Genomic DNA, 22,729 nt, shown 5'->3' on the forward strand with positions numbered 1-22,729 from the left:
TGACACCTGGAAGCCGAGTGGGCGATGGAAGCCTAATTCTGGAGAGAAGAGAACAGCAAAGAAGACAGGAGGGTGACAGAGTGAGGATGACAAGCCCTTGCAGGGTTGACAAGGTTTGCTCAAAAGAGATCAGAGATAGAAACACCCCATTGCTATGATTTTAGAAATGGCAACAATTATCTCTGATTTTAGAGTTGCTACAATTGCCTCCGCTTTTTCTTAGGCGATGAGAAAACAAGAAGTAATTTCCCATGTTGGGGAATATGTGGCAGAACTGGAAACCAGGCCAATGTCACCCAGAAAGCTGTAGCTCCAGATGGCAGGGAGCCCGGCTGGTAGAGAAGTGCCCTCTGGGAATCGTGGCTGGCATCCTTGCCTCAGGTAGAGCAGTGGGTCCTGAGGGCGACTGAATAGGAAGTAAATGGCTATCTATATCTTTATTCTAGAAGCACGAGGTCTCTATCTGTCCATTAATATTGCATTTGGTTAACGCAGCATACGTAATGCACCTAAGATGGGTAAAATTCACTTAAGGGTCACAGAGAGAGGATCCAAAAAAAATTTTTTTTTCAGCACATTTAAAGGCTATAACTGTTGCTCTGTCTGCAGCAGGCTTGGTACAATCGTAAGAACAGCTGTGTGTGTGCAATGCTTCCCTTCCCAACTCTGTGTTCAGAAACTTCACACTGTCAGCTGCAGCCAAGGCAGGGAGGTGTGCACAGTAGGAACTGGCAGGTGTGCTAGATGAGGGGTGAGCTTCAGATGCCCACACCCTCTAGACCTCCACTCTCTGTAGACCTTACCTGGTGGAAGTCTGTGTGCTCCAAACCCTCTCTCCAGTGCATCTGTCCACGGAACAGGCCTGCTTCTGAGCTCTCCTCCCGACTCAGGGTGGCCTTTTGGGAGCTCTTTCTTGAAACAGTAATCTTTCAAAAACCTGCTCCTTTTCTGGCTGTTCCTTTTGATCAAGGGCACTACTGACCCCAAGTCAGATCCTTGGCCGTCAACCTAGAAGCCGCCTGGTTACGCCTTGAGATCCGTAATGGTGGATCTCTATTGCCAGTTTGATGGGGGTTTACAACCACTGTGGAAACAAATGCCTGGGCATGTCTGTGAGGAGCCTTCTGGATTGGGTTGAGTCAGAAAGATACAACCTGAACAGGCTGGGTCCCAGCCTGAGCAAAGGCCTAAGAGCAAGCTGAAACACCAACACTCTATTGTTCTCTGTTTACTGGCTGTGGATGCCATGTGACCGGTTCTCTCCTGATACTGTAGCCATGCCTTCCCTCCCATGAAGGACTGCAGAAAATGTGAAGCAAGCAAGCAGCCCCTTCTTGCCTTCGTTTGCTTCTCAGTCAGAAATTTTGCTACAGCACTGAGGACCGAGGAAGTACTGAATACAAGGTCCAACCCCACTGCTTAGACTCCAATCAATGTTGCCTTCCCAGACATAATACAGCCAGCTCCTTCTGGACTCATACTACATATATATGTGCAAAAATACATATGTGCACACAGATGTAACAATAATAAAGAGGAAGAGGTCATGAACTCAAGACGAGATGAGGAAGAACGTGGAAGTGTTAGGGCCAGGAGAGGTGGAAATGGTATAAATACAGTACTCATGTACGAAATTCCAAAACTAAAGAAGTGATTATAAAGAACAACATTCATGCAGTGAGCTACGCTTTAGGTAAAAGAAAAGAGGTACCAGCTCCCCGCCTTCCGAAGTCTGCTCGCCACAGAATCCCTGGCAGCGAGGGTTCTTGGCAGCATGTCAGAAAGGATATTTCAAGGCAGACACTAATGCGGTTACACATGTCTCTGCACTCAGCAAAAGGTTCCGCTTGTGCCCTGGAGGCTGTGCTACCTGACATCAGGCTGGCGGCTCTGAATGAGTCAGCCATTGTCCCGGGCTGGAGAGCCAGAGTGGAGTCAGAAAACCTGAAGTCTTACTTACATGTTTCCTAAGTTCAAAGCCAGCGATCAGTGGAAGGCAGAGCAGTGATGCTCCACCCTCAGACATCAAATCCCCCAGCTGTCAACTACATCGACTTTATAGACTGGGAGGAGGACAATGCTTGTGAAGACGGTGGCAGATTAAAACTCTTTGTGCTGTGACTCTGTCCCCACTCAGACAAGTGCAGAGAGCCTTACAGAGCCCAGAGCTGTGCTCCACCGGAGGGAAAGCTGCCCACAACGAGGACACTAGCTGTCTTAGTCTGACAGTGCAGCCTCCAGAAAGGACAGGGTTGGGGGTGGAGGAGTCTCACAGGACAGAGAACGCTGAATGCGACCCCGGTTTCCCAGAGGTACGATAGCCAAGTCCTTATACCCATTATGCAGACCAGAAAGTTTTAATGACTTGTATAAGGACAGCGAGTGCTAGCAAAACACCCTAGCTCTCTTTGCTCCAGGGCTTTTGAGATTTCCACCTTCTTCTAGAGGTGAGGTGGAGCAGATGTTATTTCTCAGCAAAGGAAAGAGAGCCTCCTAATGGCTACTAATGGTATTTCAAGTTAACCAGCTGCCTTGGAGGTCTCCATAGGAATGTGCCGGTAGCTTCACTAGAGGGCGCCAGTGCCTCCTGAATGGTCACATTCCATCCAGGAGGTGCCCTGTGGCCAGTGAAAGCCACCTCCAAGCCAGGCTTTTCAGCAGAGAGCTAGCTTGCCCTTTTCTTTCATTCTTTGTGAGCCTGTTTGTTTTTTGTTTTTGTTTTTGTTTCTGTTTTTTGGTGGTTATTTTTGTTTTTGTTTTGTTTTGTTTTGTTTTAAGCACAAAGTCACCACGAAGTCTGAAGAATGGGAATGAGCTTGGTAGAAACTTCAAACCTCTCTGAACAAGCTACACACTAAACACAGATCTCTCCAAGTCTGCTCGGGCACCCATTTCCTTAGTCCCACCTAGGGGCTCTTTAACATGCATGTTTTTAGGCCCTACCCCAGCCTATGGAATGAAAACTCAGCTGGAGCCCAGCAACCACATGGAGACAAAGTATGGAAGAGTCTAAAGTCAAAGAAACGCAAAGATCTGTTGTTGTATCTTAGCTCTTAGACTAACCTCATCTGGTCATGTTGGACTCCCCCAAAGTACACAAAGAAGAGCGAGGTCAGACTTCACCCCAAATGTGTCTGGCCCCTGAAGTCATCTGAGCCCTGCTCAAGGTGTGGGGGGTATACCATAGGCAGCACCCCAAAGAATGAAACTCTTGCATTTTGTTGTTAATATTCTCTCTCAACTATGACCCAAAGACCCTAAGGATGAGGTATGTATGTACGTGTGCATATGCGTGTGTGTGTGTGTGTGTGTGTGTGTGTGTGCGCACATGTGTGTGTGTGTATGTTTCTTGACACTTCTCCTAGTTAGATATCCAACACCCTGCACTGGTTTTAGAAGTAAAACTATATTTCCTTTAGCATTCTAAACAGAGATGAACTTGGCACCGTTCAGTGGTTGATATATGCTAAATGTGTACTCCAAAGCTGATGTGTTGAGATCGTAATAACCAAAGTCATTCGTTGGTGGTGCCTGGAGGTGGTAATCAGGATTGACGAGGGCATGACGTAGTACTCCAACTGGTGCATTAGTGGCTTTGTAAGAAGAGAGATGCTGAACCCACGCATTTATCTCATCTTGCCAATGATGCCCTCTTTCCTGTTAGCACAAAGGAAGAAGCCTTCACCAAATGTTGGTGTTCCGTCCTTCCATTTACCAGCCTTCCAAAACATAAGACTCATCATTCTTGGAATAGGCTTATGATTTCTTTGAAAATCCATACACGTATACAATGCATCTCGATCATGGTCACCTCCAGTCCTCCCCTGAACTCCTCCCAGATCCACCCCCTACCCTCTGCTAACTTCATGTGTTCTTTCTTTTCTTTTTTTAATCCTACAAAGTTCGACTTAAGAAGCTCAGATACTCAGGAGTGTGGGACCATCCCTTGGAGTATGGCTAGCTAAAAAGCACAGACTCTCTTTCCCCAGAAGCCTCACCTGGCAAGAGTTCCTCAGCCAGAGCTTAGGGACTGGTGAGTGTCACCCCCCCCCCAAATCACCCATACTCTTTATAAATTATCCAGATTCACTTGTATCTTATTTCAGCAATGGAAAATAAACTTAAATGAGCACTGGCCTACTTATAAATACTTTCACTCCCTAGTGACGGGCTGCCTAGTGTTGAGGAGTCCCTTTCTAGAAGCTTCCCATTGTATTATGTCTATCCCTGTAGTGTTAATGGGATAGAGGCATAGAGTCCTTTGTCTATCAGCAAACAGTAGGCGTGGTTTGAGTTACTTACACCCAATAATCAGAAGCAACGGGAAGAGGGGTCCTTTATAATGAATAATACCAGAGGAGGAGAAAGAAAGATGAGAAGATGCAAGGTCGGAAGAGCTTTTTGAGCAATTCCAAAGTGGAATTAGATCTCTGTAAGGATATTGCTGTGGGTTCAGAAACCGTGCCCCCCTCAACTGTCTCTCTGGGCTTCCAGAGACACAAGGCTACAGCTTCTCAGAGTATATATAATTCATGACCCTATAGGGGTGACATATCATCAGAATGTAGTGGGGAGCAAAAAACAGGGGGCCATGGGAAGTGGTAATCCCGAACACACAACAACCAAAGAGAAAGTCACAAGCAAGAGCTCTGTGAACCCGAGGTACTGCCTCGGGTGACCTCATTGTCGTCTTGGCTGTGAGCATATGACACCCATGCTTTGCAGAGAACATGCTACGCCAGTAAGTGCACACAGAGCTTGGCCCAGATATGAGACTCTAGCACGTTATGAGTCTGTGTCTTTGCTGTACACACAAAGTCTCCTCTTACAAAGCACATGGATTTAATTATAGGAACCAAAGGGGACAAACGTGTTCCTGTCATCTGTCCTTAGAATATGGCACTGTATCCATTGCTTTAAATACTTTAGATATTGAATTCTTAAATACTTTGTTTTAAATAGCGCTGGTGGAGTATGTGGGGCTGGAGATCTACCAGACACAAAGCCCTGAGCTCAGTCCCAGCACTTTAGAAAAACCAGCTATGGCAGCATCTGCCCATTCTCCCTGTGACGCCAGCACCCCAGTCTGGAAGAAGGATCAGAAAACAGGAGCCAACCTCGGTTACACAGCAACTTTGACATCAGCCTGGGCTGTGTAAGACACTTTCTCCAAAAAATTTAAATTAATATAAATTGAATTTTCTCTTAAGTTGCTGAATGGAATTTTATAAAACATTGTCAACCGAATGTTGACATTATATTAGGATTTCTAGCCATTTCTGAAATGACCCTAAACACACTTCTGCCACTTCATAGTACGGATTTATGCTAAGCTGTAGTTTCAGCATTAAACCCAGCTATCATCTCTGAAGTATGTTGAAGATCTCCTACATCCAACAGCATCAAATATTCAGCCATTATTTAATTCTTTATATAAAAATAACTCCATTCGCCTTACTGTCATGTAAATTTACTTTCATCTGATAAACGATAAGAGTTTAGGCAACCAACGAGTTAATTTTAAAATAATTTTCTGTATAATTTGTCATCGGTAAATATTTGGTTGGTATACCTATTTTATAAACCCAAGCACCTGGGGCTGCGTGTGGTAAGGTTTTAGAAGTCCCACCCTAAACAGAGTCACAGAAGAGGGTGCCATGGAACTATGTCAAATCAGAGAGGTGCAGGTGCACAGAGCTGTCACCATGAAGTAGAAGAAACCCGCCCTCCTGCTGTCTTCCTTCCAGGCCTGAACCCACTCAAAGGGCAAGACTAGGAGGGAGTTCTTGGTTTCTGCTGCTTTGGGCACTAGAGTCTCTTTTTTCTCTCTGCTGTGTTGCTTTAAGGAAATGGGACACGTTCACAACACAGATGATGGACAGTCAGGGGAGCATTCTCCTGAGAACTCATCTGGCACCACAGGGCAGACAGACAGACAGACAGACAGACTGGGAGAATCAGATGGAGTTCAATGGAGTCGAGTGGGGATAAATTATAGAGGAGCAGATCTAAAGTCCATAAAATTCGGTTCACACCAAATTACCATGCATCTCCACAACCTCCTAGCCAGGGGCTGCATTTGTACCTGGTAATTATGAAATGACTCCAGAGGCCGTGTGAGTGCATTGTGTGGATGCTTAGTACTTACTTTAATGAGAACGGAGGGGAAGATACTGTTGCGTTCCCAACCTTTATTTTCAGTAGCAAGGCTTTTCCAACAAATTTATTTATACTCAAAGAAACATCTTGCCTTGATTATTACATAATGCAATGCCCGTCACATGACCCAACCTCACCCATAAGTACATACAATTATTGTGCCCCAGTTAGCATAAGAATGAGTAGACCGCTGAGAAGGGTTAAGCAAATCCTATCCTAAGTAGCTTGTTGAAATTGCAAATGTACTTGGAGTAAGAAAGCAGTGGATGGTGGGAAATGCTGAAGGCCTTTTTGGGTTCAACAGGGTAGGTGTTGCTGTAACAGAGAAGCCCTGGTTTCAGAAGCATTGGTGATGGGTTACATAACATAGGTGGCCCCCAATAAGCCCTCCAGGGCAGACCTCATCCATGTTGTCTCTCCTTTTGACTTTCCCATCTTTGAGAAATAGTGGGGATTCTGCTGTGTCCCTCCTATGCCTTTAAACCTCAGCAAGCTCTGAGCACATGGATGCTCTCAGGGAACTCTATAAAAGTCTCTGTAAAAATCTTGGAGCACTTGGGAGGCAGAGGCAGGCAGATTTCTGAGTTTGAGGCCAACCTGGTCTACAGAGTGAGTTCCAGGACAGCCAGGGCTACACGAGAAACCCTGTCTCAAACCCCCCCCCCCAAAAAAAAAAAATCTGCTGTGCTGTTGGAGAGACCAAGGCAGGACCAAGTGGAGAGTTAGTGACAAAGAGCAGAGGGGTGTGTGTGTGTGTGTGTGTGTGTATGTGCGTGTGTGTGTGTGTGATTTTGGATGTGTATGTGAATGGAGTCCTTACTCATACATAATCAATCATAGACAGACCCTCCAAACTCACTCACACACTCTCACTAACTCTCATACAAATACATTGTGTTCTCATTCATAGGCTTCCCACCATTCAGTCTCTCTCTCTCTCTCTCTCTCTCACACACACACACACACACACACACACACACACGCACGCACGCATGCATGCACACACATCACACTATACTAATTTATACCTCTCAGTCAACCACACACATCCACACACACATCCACACTCTATACTAACCTATACCTCTCAATCAATCAAACACACACACACACACACACACACACACACACACACCTATGCATACACTCTATACTAATAATCTATACCCCTTAGTCAATCACACACACACACAGATACACAAACACCTATACATTCTATACTACTAATCTATACCTCTCAGTCAAACACACACACATACACACAATCTACACTAGTCTATACCTTTCAGTATACACACACACTATACTAATCTATACCTCTTAGTATACACACACATACACTCTATACTAATCTATACCTTTTAGAATATACACACACATGTACACACTATTCTAGTCTATACCTTTCAATATACACACACATACATACACACACTATACTAGTCTATACCTCCCAGTTAACCACACACATCCACACACTCACACTCACACTCACACTCACATGCACACACACTTACTCACTTCCTGCTCACTTGTATATATGCTCAGGCACTCTCTGCCTGCAAACACACACAGGCCTCAGGGAGTGACAAGTGTTCACGGTGCACAGACAATCTCAGTCACACTCACAAGTCACAATGCTTCAAATTCTCTTACAGACACCCTCAGCCACTCACACAGGGACACTATACACTACTTTCCTGTATACACCCTCAGGCACTGCCATCTGTCCACCCTTCATGCTCGTCATACATTCTCAGGCACTGACACACATGCTGTCACCACACTCAGAAACCCAGTTGGTCGTCCCTGCTTCGTGCTCACCTAGATACACCCACAGCAGCACATGGATACCTGTTATCACTCACCTAGACACTGTCACCACACAGGCGCACAGCCTGCATTCACTCTGTCTGTCTGTCATGTGCACAGCCCACCCTGTGTATAGGCAGGCGTGGGCACACACACACACTCCATACTCCAATTCCTGACTGAGCATTAAGTGACACCCTTGTTCTTCAGTCCCCTTCAGTCTCTGGACAGCATGGCCCCTCTGGTGGGGAAGGCAAAGAGTCTGGGTTCTATTTCTTATCACCTCTCCCATTTCTCTCTCTCCACTGTCGTTGGTGTCTAGACTGAACTCGTCTCTTTATCTCTAGTGCCATATTTATATAGAGGCCACCTCCCCGCCTGCCTGCTGTGATCCTTCAATCCCTGGCTCCTCCTCTTAAAATGACCTTGTAGCTGTCACGGACTCTAGAATTCCTGTTCTACTCAACAGGAGCGCCATGCTTGCTCTACCATCAATGGGGGGGACTTCTTTCCTATCTAATGTGAGTGGTCTTGATTGACAGAATCTGTTTCTTCCCATACCTCATTTAGAACACTGGATGCCTTTCATCTTATGGCCCTGTGTTCTTTCAGGGCAGACCCCTTCGGATCCATTTGTAACAATGAATATACGTCCCATGTATCAGATATTTACATTATGATTCAGTCATCACAGCAGCAACATTACTGTTAGGAAGTAACAACAAAAACACCTCTGTGGTTGGGAGTCACCACAACATGAGGAATTGTATGAACAGTTTGCAGCATTAGCAAGGCTGAGAACCACTGGTCTTAAAGTCTTCTGCATCCAATGATTGATGGGAAGGGAGTACCAGGAACAGCCACGTGATTCAGGAAGCGCACTAGGGCTGCTCCTGCAGTTTACATGCAAGAATTCAGCACACAGCCAGCACAAAGAAGCAAGGCAGGCTGGGAAAGGCTATTCACAACTATCCCGTGCTCTCTTTAGAAAACAGGCTACAGCAATATTCATGCAGTACAGTTGCATATGGTCATGTATGTGGGGAGGATTGTATGTGCCTGGTATACGGCAACAAATGCACTGGAAGGCAGAGCAAGATTTTTGCAGGGAAAGGCTACTGGGGCTTTAGCAGCAATGGGGGAAGGTGCTGTGTACCCTGAAGTCATTTTTACTGCTTCACAGTTACCTTGTGTTCTGGCTTTGTGTATGTGGAAATACCTTCACGGGTGTTTGTATGTGTCATGTGTGTCTATGGGTTCTGTCATATGTATGTATAGTCATGTATTGTGATGTGTGTATGTGTGGTCCTAGGTGAGGGAGTATGTATGTGATCATGTGTGTGTGTGTGTGTGTGTGTGGTATCTGTGAATATATGTTGCTGTATGAGTATCTACATGTAAAGCCATATGTGCCTAGTCATTGCTGTGAGTAGCAGTGGTGTTTCCATGGCCATGCACATGTGGCCGTATGTATGCCTGTGGTTACATGAGCAATCCTGTGTGGTGGTCACATGTGTTTGCATGGTCTCATGTGTGTGCTTCTGTATGTATAACTGTGTGTCATCCTATGTATGTATAGTCACAGGAGTGTCTCTGTGGAGTCATATGTGTGTGGTCATATACACACACATATATATCTATATATCAGTATGTCTGGTGGTCATGTGGATGAGTGGTCAGACTTTTTTGAGGCCACATGTGTGTATAATCATATGTGGTTCTGTGCGGTCATGTGTGTGACCATACATGTGGAGTTCTGTGTTTGTATGTATGTGATTGCACATGCTTTAGGCATGTATGTGAGGACTGTACAGATGTTCCACAGGTTTGAAGAATAGTTCAGCTTGGGATTTGAGCATCACTCTTTATGAGGACAGGAAGGTAACTTACATCCAGTAGTAACCAATTTGAATTTTGATCTTTCCCCACCCAGACATATGCATACTGATACTTTGTCACTCAGTTACAGATAGCTGTGAGCCACTGTGTCCTAGGGAGTGGCAAGTCACTGACTGTACACACTGCTGCTGTGGCAAGTTATGGAGGAGGGGAGGTGGACTCAGTGTGTGCTTTGGCCTATGATATAGTCAACTTAGAGTGACTTTATTAGCATAACCCCTTTATAAGCTTAGTGTATGTAATATAAATATATAATATATGTATGCACCTATGCATGAGACACTATCATCTCATTAAAATGTTCTTAATGAAGCTCTGAGATTTTATTTGATCTCTAATCTTTAGTGCACAAGTTCTTAACACCCTGTATAACAAAATTGGATGCACATGTAAGTTGTTTCTTTTCACTGTGTAAGAAAAGCATCAGTGCAGCTTAGGAGTTAAATCTGCTTCTTCTCTAGCCAGTCACCTCACTGAAAATACAGCGAACACTATTCAGACTTGAGTATTCAGTAGACATTTTCTTTAGAGACGATGAAGGGAGCTTGGCTCCTCCAGGGGGAAAAATCACAGCATTGGTTGCCGGTGCTTAAGACACTTGATTTTTCAAGGGAACATTCAGAATTTGGGAGAATCTATATCCACCACCATGAATTTAACAGTTTCCCAATAACTAAGTGTTCATTACAGACGGCACATGTGGGGGTGACGCACGGGAACTGTAGAACTCCAGAAAATGAATGTGCCCACATTGTGAAGCTCTGTAGGACTCTATGAAGCAATGTTTTAAGATGGCCAGTGGATGACCTTACAGAGTCAGGCACAGGGACATAGCCATGGGAGGGAGGTTAATGAGGTTTATATAACCACAGAAAACAACCCAGAGATAAGATTATAACCTAGAATGTAAAACCGTTTGTCAATTTCATGCTGCAAAACAAAGAATACACAAAAAACAATCTGAAAGGGCTGTTAAAATTCTCTTTCTCCATCTCAACACTCTGCACACTGGAGGGGCATTGGGAGTTCAAGGCCTTTAGTGGCTACAGAGCATGAGACACTGTCTCAAAAAAGTATGGATCCCTCCCTTCCTAAATGTGTAACACAAGCTTTTCTCTTTACCCTTAACACAACAGATTAAATGAAAAGTGACCGTAGGCATGAGCCTGTCTCTTACTAACCCAGGCATGAGTGAGACCTGAACAAATATTTCAAAATGCCACTTTACCATTAGTTGTTCTGTATTTGAAAACTACAGTTGTTTTTCATGAAATGCATCACAGGCTTGAAAAATCCCTTAAAATAGCCACTGTATGATTTCATCAATTTTAATAACCAACCTAACACATGTGGATGAATTTAGTTCACAAAACAATAGTAAAAGCTGAAACAAAATAGTAAATACTAATGTAGGACGTGGTGGTTTGAAGGAGAAATGTCACCAATAGGGTTGGGCTTTTGAATACTTGCTTCCCGGTTGGTGACACTATTTGGAGGGACACTCTAGGATTGCTGGAGGAAGAGTGTCACTGTGATGGATTTTGAGAATTCACAGCCTCATCCCACTTCCGGTTCACTCTCTCGGATTCACATTTAAAGGTGTGGCCTCCCAGTTTCCAGCCCTCATCACCAGCCACCAAGCTAGCTGCTTGCTTTCGAGTCATATGGACTCTTATTCCTCTAGAACCATAAGCCCAAACAAACTATTGCCTCAAAAGAAAGAAAGAAAGAAAGAAAGAAAGAAAGAAAGAAAGAAAGAAAGAAAGAAAGAAAGAGCGAGAGAGAGAGAGAGAGAGAGAGAGAGAGAGAGAGAGAGAGAGAGAGAGAGAGAGGGGAAGGAGAGGAAGGGGAAGGGGAAGAAGGGGAAGGGGGAGGAGAAAAAGAAAGAAAGGAAGGAAGGAAGGAAGAGAGAGAAAGAAAGGAAGAGAGAGAGGGGGGAAGGAGAGGAAGAAGAAGGGGAAGGGGAAGAAGGGGAAGGGGGAGGAGAAAAAGAAAGAAAGGAAGGAAGGAAGGAAGAGAGAGAGAGAGAGAAAGAAAGGAAGAGAGAGAGAGAGAGAGAGAGAGAGAGAGAGGGTAAGAAAAGCCTTGGTCAATGTTGTTTTATCATAGCCTCCGAAAAAGCAGCTAATACACACAGTAAATATAAATATTAAAGCAGTAAGTAAAATAGTAATGAATAGTATGAACTATTAATGGAATAACTCTAGGAATTTTCCAGGCGGCTTGTCTGCTCTTTAACTGTAATGACCATCACATCAGCTCCTCTCCTTTCAGGACCTGATGAGAACTAACCATGCCGGGGCAAGATCCAGGTCCCAAGGAGAGAACTCTGCAGAGGGGCAGAGGGCTGACCTAGGCCCTGCCTGAGTGGGAAAAATAAAGACTCCCCACCCCCCACCCCGTGAGCGGTGTGGCAGGAGTGGATGCAGGTGCTGACCTCAGTGAGATGCCTACCAGGAAGCAGAAGTTTGTCTTTGTATGTTTACCGGATCCTTAGTGGAAGCACCCACGCTGTCCCAGGCCGGCACCAGCACAGGCACCGGCACCGGCGCCGGCACCGGCGCCGGCACCGGCACCGGGAAGACACAGAAGGGTGACGGGGTGAAGGATCCTATGGGGCTGCCTCCAGGGAAGTGAAGGGCTCAGAGCTTTTCATAGATATGGAAGCTGGCTGCTTTGGTCCAGATCTGCGTTCTGTGCCATGGTTTTCCATGCACCTATGCGGGATGTCTATAGTCTTTGTAAACTGGGACAATGATACTTACCCCGAGAGGTGGTTCTGAGCATCAAAACCTTTAGCACGTGTACCCAGGGGCGGAACAAGAATTTGATCTTCACAAGGTCAAATATTTGTTTGATCTTCATCGATAACTCTTTTCCTTACTCCGCCCCGCCCCCCCAGTCAGTCTACGGTTCTTGAAGATGAAGCCTGATATCCACTTTCCTCAGCCTACCTTGTCTTACATCGAGACGGCAAGACCAGCGAGGCCTCCTCTGACCCATATGTTCCTTTCTTCCCTTTGAACACAGTCTTGTGTGGACTGGACGCGGTGTAAGTTAACTGAGCCTGAGTCCACCTGGTTCCTGGCTGTATTATTGGTCCGAGGTGAGGGCACTTAGAAGTAATGGCGTGTGATTTCCACTTCTGGCAAGATCGGAAGAATAAATTGTACCAAGTTCTGACACCAGAGTGGGAAATTCCACAGGAAACTGTTTTGTGCACAATGTTATTGAAATTATCTGTCTATCCATGTGCGTGAAGTGTCCAAAATATCAATAGATTCTTTTGTGTGTAGGCCTGGACCCCATCCCTAAGATATCTTATTATCTATGTTTTAATACCTCCCGTCCGCAATGGAGGATGCTTACTTACCCTGTGTCCTATGTTGATTTTGTTTAGCCCGCTCCTGGCTCCCTTGAAGCTGCCTATCTTGATGCTACCAGTAGAGGGCACCAACGTCTGCAAAGCAGCCTCTTTCTAACCCTATCTTTGGCCTTGCTGCAGTCACAGGGATACAAGTGGGATCAGATTTCTCTACCGGGCCTGGCTGCACACCTCTGGGCCCTGGGTCATAACTCAGCTTATCATGTCGCTTTGAAAGTACAGTCTGGTTTGATGAGCATGGACCTAACTCGTGGTCATTGCTTGATAACCCATAGGTAACCGTGGACGCTGCTAAGAAGGGGCTGTTCATTCTACTCCAGGCAATGCTAGACCTAAAGGAACACCTCTCTGACCATCAGTTCCCTCATCTACAAAAGGGACAGTGCTCATCTGAGCCCTGAAGACCCCCCCCAGTGTAAGCAAATATGCTTGCTGCATCCAGGGGGTGCTGAGTATAAATAAGTTAGAGTCTCCTTATGGAGAATTCTCCCAATGGACAGAATCTGTGCCAGGGTGACTATGAGGCTTCTAATGCCACCTAGTGACAGCCCTGTGGTGACAGTAATAATTGATTAAATTTTCCATAGTTTCCAAAGCTGTCATAGTCATTGTTGTTCAATTCTGACAAGAGTTCTGTGTAATTAGATGCATTTTTACAGGGCTTGCTCATTAACAGTGCCCAGTTAGGGTTCAAGGATCGTTCCTCAAAAGAAGAAATGTGGAGTTTCATCTGCCATTCAGAGGTCACTGGTGCTGGCCCATCCCCTGGGAGCTGAGGGTAGGAGAGCCGGCTCTGCATGCTGGGAGCCGAGCGAGCATCGTGGCTGTTCACAGACTTCTCCTATCTAGCTCCGGAGCTGTCTCAGGAAGGTGGGCCAGCCCCAGCTTCTCTTACAGAGATGAGGCAACTCAGGTCAGGGAGAGTCATGCAAGCTGAAGAGGCCAGGGTTGCAGAACAGGATGCTGACGGAGGAGACGGAAGCTAGCACTAGGAAGCAAGAGAAAGCATCAAACTTCCAAGAAGCTGGGACCCCATCAGGCCCCTTGTGTGACCATGTAAGCTTAGCCTCTCTGTTTAAACAACAGCAAGAAATACTTTCCCTGCCCATGTTATAGGCTTATTGTTTTTTGAGAAAGTAATAAGAAAATCCCTAATCCTGGTTGGTGATGCATGTCTGAGCTGGGCTCTCTCGGGAAGGCCAGACAAACTTGAGCCAGTTCCAGACAGGCAAGAACAGGCCACCTAGAACTCTATTTGGAGGCAGTCTGGGGTCTGTTGGTTTTTATTAAAAGAGAAGGGGGAAGTGCTTCTGCTGACAAGGTTGGGGATGTGGGGACAGGTCCCACTGGGTCTGTCCTTAGGGCTCAATACGAGAGTCTTGCTAGAACCTTCTGGAACTGCAGAGCTGGCAGGGATAAACGTGGAGAAGTGGTTTGATGGGTGTGCCCCGAAGCCACTCAGTGCCCAGAGATTGAGTCTCTGTGGAAGTAAGACATAAAATGACTTAGTGGTGGTTATCTGGAGTAAAAGAATGGGGGACTTCTGTGATGGCTTGTGGAAGGCCCCTCCAAGGTACTAGAGATGCACTAGACACTACAGGAAGCAGGGCCACGGAACCCAGGCCCCAAGGTGGACACACAGCAGCTGTGGTCATGGTTATCAGTGCAGAGATGCTACGGTATTCTGGCCTGAGAGGACTTGGATGTGAACTTGAAAGGGTTATAGCCGTGGGCTCCTGCCCTAGTCTGTGTTGAGCCACCAACAGAATGCTACCAACTTGGTATTCTATAATGCAAACAAATTGATTGCTTCATGATTCCAGAGACAGAGAAAGACAGGTTTAGAGGGCCTCTCTTCCTGTGCAGTCCCCTAGAAGGGGAAACAGAATGAAAGTTAGACACAGAAGGACCGATCCTCATACAAAGAACCAGCGCCTGTGGTGCCTAGTCTGTTCTCAAGAAGAGAGGCTGAGCTCACGACCTGATTGCTTCTTAAAGGTCATATTTATTTATGTATTTTTTGTGTGAGCGTTTACTTGCATGTATGTGTGTATACCACATGTATGCCTGGTGCCCACAGAGGTCAGAAGAGGGCATTAGATCCCCTGGAACTGGAGTCACAGATAGTTGTGAGCCACCATGCGGGTGCTGGGAACCAAACCAGGATCCTTGGCAAAAGCAACAAGCGAGTGGAGCCATACATGTCTCCAGCCCTGAAGCCCCATTTCTTGACACTGTTAGGAGCCAATTACACTTCAGTTCGAGTCTCTTAAATGATCGTTGTTTTTAGTGAGTGAGACTAGAGAGAAAGGACGAGAACACTGCCTGTGTAGCTAACTTCACCATCAGAAAAAGGGCAGAGTCAAGGTAAGGTAGGTAACTGGGTGGGAGTTATACCCCAGAGCCAAAGTGTGCACATGTGCGCACACACACACACACACACACACACCGCACACACACACACACACACACACACACACACCACACACCACACACCACACATCACACACCACACATCGCACACCACACACACAGGCAAGGGACAAGTATGGGCATCTCAAGAGTTGCAACTATGTGAGTGGTCACATGATGCCCCACCATAACACAGCCCTGAGTATACCTGGGCCTCCATTCACTGTGGAAGCTTGTCCCATCCCCCACCCTGTCCCCCTTGCCTGCCTAGAAGCCGAAGCAGTGGCTGGTATATTTACCATTTCCAGGAGTCAATTCAGAAGTGAGCAGTCGCTTTCTGGCTGAGTCTGTGTTCCGTGTTCTGTGTTCTTGGGGAACTGGCTCCATACCTGCCGTTTAGAACCTACAGAATGTTAGAAGTGGAGCCGTGCATGTGGATCTGAAGCTTGGCTCCACCTTACATACAAGAGAATCTGGGCTCATGTGTGGAGTAGCGATGACCTTTGGGGCAACTAAATGTGAGGTGAGGTGAAGGCCCCCACCACAGTGGGTGTGTCTCTCTTTTCTCATTAGCTCCTCCCCCTTCCTCCTTTCCTCTTTTTCCTCTCCCTTCCTTACTCCTTCCCTTCCTTTCCTCTTTATTTCCCTATTGTTCCCCCCCCCCTTTATTCATGTCTCAATAAGCTGGTAAGTCTGACCTGTGTTTTAATTTTTCTTATTCTGCTGATGCCCAAGCCAATTCATAGCGACCATTATGACTAGCAGACACTGTGTACATTTGAGAAATGTCCGTGCCAGTGGTGGACAGAGCCCCACGCAGCTGACCACTCCTTTACAAAAGTGGGCCAGACCAGAGAGATCTGTGGACACATTTGACTCCCACCAGTTCTCCTGGAGTCCAGAACCTGCTCTGTTCCTGTCCTAGACATGAAAGGCCACAGCAGTGTGCTGTTTCAAAAGTCTACTGCACTCAAGACACAACTCGCACAGGACCCAGTTGAAGAGAAGTCAGAATCTACCACCGTGCATGTCAGATGTGCTTGCTTCTGGGAGACAGTGCAGTGGGAAGAATGTACCCAGATAATCGGTACAAGAACTACTTGGGAAGATGAGACGAGGTAGGCTCTGAGTGTGGCAAAATGTGTGAGAAAGATATTTCTGTCCAAAGACCAAGGGAAAAATGGTAACCCACCCCACCCTCAGGAATATCTTCCCTTTCCAAAAATGAAGGGCAGGGGCCTATTCAGAAATGTCAGATGCCTCTGCGATACAATGTCATCTAGTCAGGTTGTAAGCAAAGGGAGAGATGAATTAGCACTCATTTTTAAAGCAGGGTTAGTCTTCCTGTAACACGGTTTGCACAATACAGAGAACTGTCATAGTGCAGCGAAGGATTTGCAAGAGATTTGGCTTTATTTTATTCCATTCAGCTGATGAACACGTATCTTAGTCCATTTTTCTGTTTTCATAACAAAAATCCTAAGATTAAGTGAGTGACAAAGAAGGAAATAGGAATATGTTCAGCCGACAGCTGTGAAGGCACAGCTCTAGGGACTGCTAGGGGCCCTGCGTGACACCCTAATGTGGGGAGGAGGCACCTGCTAGGGACCCTGCACGACACCCTAACATGGGGAGGGTCTGCAGTAAGCCTTTCCCCACCCCCACCCCAGGCCATCCTAGGAGACCCATCCTGGAGACCTCGGTTAATCCCGACTACTTGCCAAAGGTCTCACCAGGTTCCATTAACTCATGAAACTACAGCAGAGGAGGAGCTAGAAGAGGCCGGCTTCCAGAATGTTCAGAGAAATGGAAAGAGCGAGGCATGAATAGAGAACTGGAGCAGCAATGCATTCTGGGGCCAGACCACTGGGCAAATCTAGAGCCACCAGCTGGGGACACTCAAGAATAGGGTTGACTGGAGTAAACCTGCCAGGCTGTCAATCACCTCTGCTCCAGGGCAACAGAGCTGAGGGGTTGGTTTTCATGGCCCTGACAGGGAGAGACCAGTAGACTCCCAACTATACACTCTGGAGTGACAAACTCTCCTGTGTAGCCACATCCAGCCTTCAGAGGATGGCTCTACACTGCTTCTCCACGCCATAGCTCTGCTTTCTTTGATACGGGTTCCATTTTCTGTGAGTCTTTCTTTATGTGGTAAGAGGCTAGCACTTAACACTTGCAGCCTCACCTCCTCTTGGGTTCAGGTGTAGCCCCTTGGGTCCCGAGAATGAGCTCCTTCAGCCTCAGTTAAGCTATGTGCTCACCTATGAACCAATTACCGTCCAGAGAAATACCCATCTCCCTCTGACCAGTCCTGAGTCCACCACTCACCTCGGAGCAAGAGAAGGACGTTTCATCTACGTTGTGGTCTATGAGTGGTGCAAGCTGGTACCTTGTGGGACACTAGGCAGAAGCTGGGAGTGTATGGCTGCTTTTCTGTGACTATGATAAAACACCATGACCATGCAACTTAGAGAAGAAAGTGTTTACTCAGGCTTATGGTTCCAGAGGGGTAGGAGAGCCCATTGTGGTGGAAGTCATGCTAGTGGGCACCAGGCCTGGTGGCAGGGACAGGATGCTGAGAACTCACCACCTAAAGTTCGAAAGGAAGCAAAGGGGGAACAAACTGGAAATGCAGTGTCGCTATAAAATGCTCAAATGCCCCACCAGTGACATGCCTCACCTCCTGAGCCTCCCCAGACAGGGTCACTAACTAAGCACTGAGTACTAAGTACTGAGTACTGAGCATATTCAACTTCCTGAGCTTATGGGGACATTCGCTAACTGAGTACTGAGTACATTCAACTCCCTGAGCCTATGGGGACTAACTGAGTACTAAGTACTGAGTACATTAAATTTGCTGAGTCTACAGGGATATTCCCTGAGTACTAAGTACTGAGTACTGAGCATATTCAACTTCCTGAGCCTATGGGGACATTTCTTATTCAGACCATCCCAAGGATCTATTAGCAAAAACAAACAATGAAAAGGAAGCCACCCCTCAGCTGAGGGCAGCTACTCCTCCATCCAATTCTGTGAGCTTGGCTTATCTTAGGGATCCCCTATGGATGTAGTAACTGGTCTATTTCTTATCTCACTGTATATAATGTCTTCCATGCCTATCCATGTTACCACAAGGCATGGGAATTCTTTACGTGTTAAGGCAGGGCAATATTATATCACAGGTACCCATCTTCTTCCTTAATTCATCCATTCATACATCAGTGGATAGTTAGGCTCTGTCAGACCTTGCCTTTTAAGAATGGTACTGTGGTGATCAGGGGATACAGATAACCCAAAGCGTCTTGGCTCTGTTCCTTTGGCTTGTGCCCAGAAGCAAGACACCTATGCCCTTCTACAGCTCTGTGTTGAGCATCTGAAGACCATTCATGTCACTTTCCACAGTGTCTGAGCTCTCTCCGTCCCCACCCCTTCATACCCTCACCAGCACTTACTCTAGTCCCCGTGGTCTGTTCCGAAAATGGCAGCTGAGGTTTGAATCTGCAACATCCCTCACAGGCTCAAGTTTTTGAAAACTCAGCAGCCAGCTTGGGCCAGTATTTTGAAGGCTGTGGAATGCGCTAGAGAGGAGACCTGGCTGGTGTAATGGGGTCATTATGCGTGCGTCTCTGGAGTTTGTGCTCACTCCTGGTTCTCAGAGTCCCCGCTGGTTCCTCCTCTGCCACACATTCCTGCCAGCAGGAGCTCCACCATGCTGCCTTCATGTGAGAATGGAAGCCTCTGGAATGGCAGCCCAGGTTTACCTCTCCTCTCTAGAGGTTTGGTTGCATCAGCTAGTCTGTCACAGTGACGCTGAAGTACCTGGACCTGTGCTAGCCAGCCAAGAGGAGTGAAGTGACATCCCACTGTGGTTTCAATGGGACTTCGTGATGACTGGTGTGTTCGAGCACTTTGTCATATGCTTGTTTGTGGTTCCTATATTCTCGTCAAAGAACTGTTGATGCAGATTACTCCACACCTTCCTACTGGGGCACGCTCAGTAGAGTTTCAGCTATTGATGAATAGCAACACCCCAAAACTAAGTACCTCAAAATGCAATGGTTCAACTAAACGTGATGGTGCATGGCTGCGACTCCAGTACTTTGGAGGTAAATCTAGGACTTCAGGACCAGCCTGGACTATATTGTTCAAGTGGAGCCTGTGTTAGTATTTCTTCTAGGCTCTACCTAACAGTTACCTAGCAACAGCCAGGTTAGAGACTGGGTTGCTATAAAACAAGTTTGGGCTTTCTCCCCATCACCCGTGCCTCTCTATTTGCCCTCTTTCTTTCTCCTTGTCCTTTCCCCCACCCCACCCCTCTCTACATGTTCCTAGCCAACCTCTTCCCTTCTTTCTCCTCTCTTTTTTTCTCTTTCTCTGTCCCCTTTCTTTCCCACACCCCCTTCCCATGCCCCAAATAAACTTCATTGTATACTAGACTCACCTTATGGCTGGTACCTGAGGGGGGCGCTTCAACATAGACCCACTAAGGGTCCCTCCACATCATGCCACTGCATTACAAAACATAACAGCCTGAGCTACAAAGTATGACCTTGTCTCAACTAACCTCCTACCTCCTTTAGGAAAAAGAAAAAAGGAAAAAAAAAACCCACCCTAAAACAGCAACAAAGAAACAGTACGTGGACAATAGACTGTTTCTCGTGAGCCAGTGGGTTCTGTGCTACATCTCTTCCTGTCTCACCTTAGGTTGTGCACAGCCTGCAGGTGAGCAGGAGCAAAGGTTCAAGACAGCTTTCTGCCATCTCTTTGACCATGTTTAATCTACAAAGATGGGAATGAGACAAGAATATGGATCTGAAGTTGCCCCAGCAGTGACAAGACCAAAGAACTTTCTTCTGTCACAGTAACTGGCCAGGGCCACAGTCCTGCTCCTTATTTGACAGCTCCCCTCTTTAGGAATTTAAGGGTGGGAGGAATCTCTTAGTGGGGAGTGACAGGTCACTTGTCTGGGTCCCATGAACAAACCGCAAAGGCCATTCCAGCTAGACTCTAAGCATTAGAGAAGATCCCTGGGCACCTCTTATCCCAGGCTGAGTCCTGGATGCTTAACATCAACAAAGTGAAGACTTTGGAACAAGAAGACCTCGCCCTGCCTTTGTCCTTTAGGAAGAGTTCTACATCAAGTTGCCCAGCCCACCCACTTATAGAGGCAGCCTCTGCTTGAATACACAGTAGGTGTTCGCGGATGTTTGCTGGCTGAGTACATGAATCTCTCTGAGACTCAGTCTCTTCGTTTCAAAATTAGTAAGAACAACAGAAATAAAGACTGTAGTCAGAATGAGAGTGCCGAGGTTTGACCCCTTGCTATGGGCCATGAAACCCCACGTGATCAGACTTCAACTTGTCTTCTCAGCTTCCTTTCACCGAGGGCCTTGATCCTGCGCTCCAGCCACCAGTACCTGGCTCAGTTCCTCGTTATCACAAAGCTGCTTTTAGTACCAGATGCACACTGCCTGCTCCTGCTGTTTATCTGCCAGGCCCAACCATACTTCCCGGGATAAGCTTCCTCTGTCCTCTGGGTCAAAGGCACTGTGTTGTGTGCCTTTCTCCCTGGCCCTATTCACTGGTGGTGGTGCCGATTTCCGATTACTTATTGTTTAATCTTGGCATTCTCCAACCTGGCATCAGCTCTCAGGCTATGTTGCTCCAGGGGTAAATCCAGAACTTGAGCCAATGTCTGGTGCACAATAGGTGTGAGGTGCACACTCAGGCTAGTGCCTGATGCCTACAGAGTAAGTATGCGGTGCATACTTGGGCCTGCTCCGGTCAGCGGATGAGCGCCTGACATTGAAGCTAATGTCACTTCCTCCTCATCTCCTCGGGCACAAGTAACCACTTATTTAAGTGAATCAACAAATGAATGAGCCCGTGAAGGACTGGGACGGAGCTATCACCCTAATTTGTGGGAGAAGACAGAGTCGGAGATGTAATTACGAAGCAATGAGCAGATGTCAAAAGAATTTCAGCAAGTAAAGGCAGCAGTTCCCCAGCTGTCCTCTCTCATTGTTCTTAAAAGAAAGGGATCTCTGCTGATGAGCAGAGAGGGAAAAGAAGTAAAAACCACATGAATAGAAAGCCCTTACCCCAGGGGGACGGGCTGGAGCCATCTGTGACTTTACTAGGAGCTGTCATCCCTGAATCCATGGAAAGTCATAAGAGTTCCCCCCTCAACCAGGCCGGCCTCGTGGAGCCAAAGAATACCAATGCCTTGTCGTGTCTGCAATTGATCTTCGTCACCAGCTCCTCTCTGCACATTCTTCGGGAGTCGCCTGTGGAACTCAAGCCAGATGCTGCCAGAGAAGAGGAGGGCAGCCTTGGGATAGGAGGGTTCATCACACACCTGCTCCGGGGAAGCATGGTTACAGAGGGCAGGAGCCACTGCCTGACCTATGCTACCATGCAGCCAGAACATCAATCTCCGTTCTATCAAATGGGCCTAGGAGAAGCCTGAGAAACCTTTAATTTGTGCCCGGGGTGCAGCTGAGAAATGAGCCCAGAGAGAGAGAGGGAGGGAAGGAGAGAGAGAGAGAGAGAGAGAGAGAGAGAGAGAGAGAGAGAGAGAGAGAGAGAGAGGAAGAAGAAGGAGGAGGAGGAGGAGGAAGAGGAGGAGGAGGAGGGAGGGAGGAAGAGAGGGAGGAGGGAGGGAGGAAGGGAGGGAGAGAGAGAAGAAGGAGGAGGAGGAGGAAGGAGAGAGGGGGGGAGGGAGGGAGAGAATGGATGCCTAAAGTCTTAGCTATTTAAAGCCAATGGGCATCCTGTCTGACCCTGAAGCATGGGTTACTAGAGCGCATCCTGTCTTTATTTTTGAACTTGATAGTGTGAGCACTGAGTCTGCCATTCACTTTGACTCTGAAGGCTCAGTGCCCAAGTTTTTCGGAGGCCCCTGGAGATTTCTGCCTCTGATCCTGTTCATTCCCCTGCCCCAGTCCCAACAGTCCAGGTAACCCAGTCTAGTTGAGAAGTGAACCTTCTCACATAGCACCTTCACGTAGCAGTCTTCCAGACAGATTGGCTTTGTACTCAGGCAGACCTGAGCCTCAC

The sequence above is a fragment of the Mus caroli genome, unplaced genomic scaffold (genome assembly GCF_978045245.1).
Source record: "Mus caroli unplaced genomic scaffold, Mus_caroli_1 scaffold_15, whole genome shotgun sequence".
NCBI classification, from domain to species: Eukaryota; Metazoa; Chordata; class Mammalia; order Rodentia; family Muridae; genus Mus; species Mus caroli.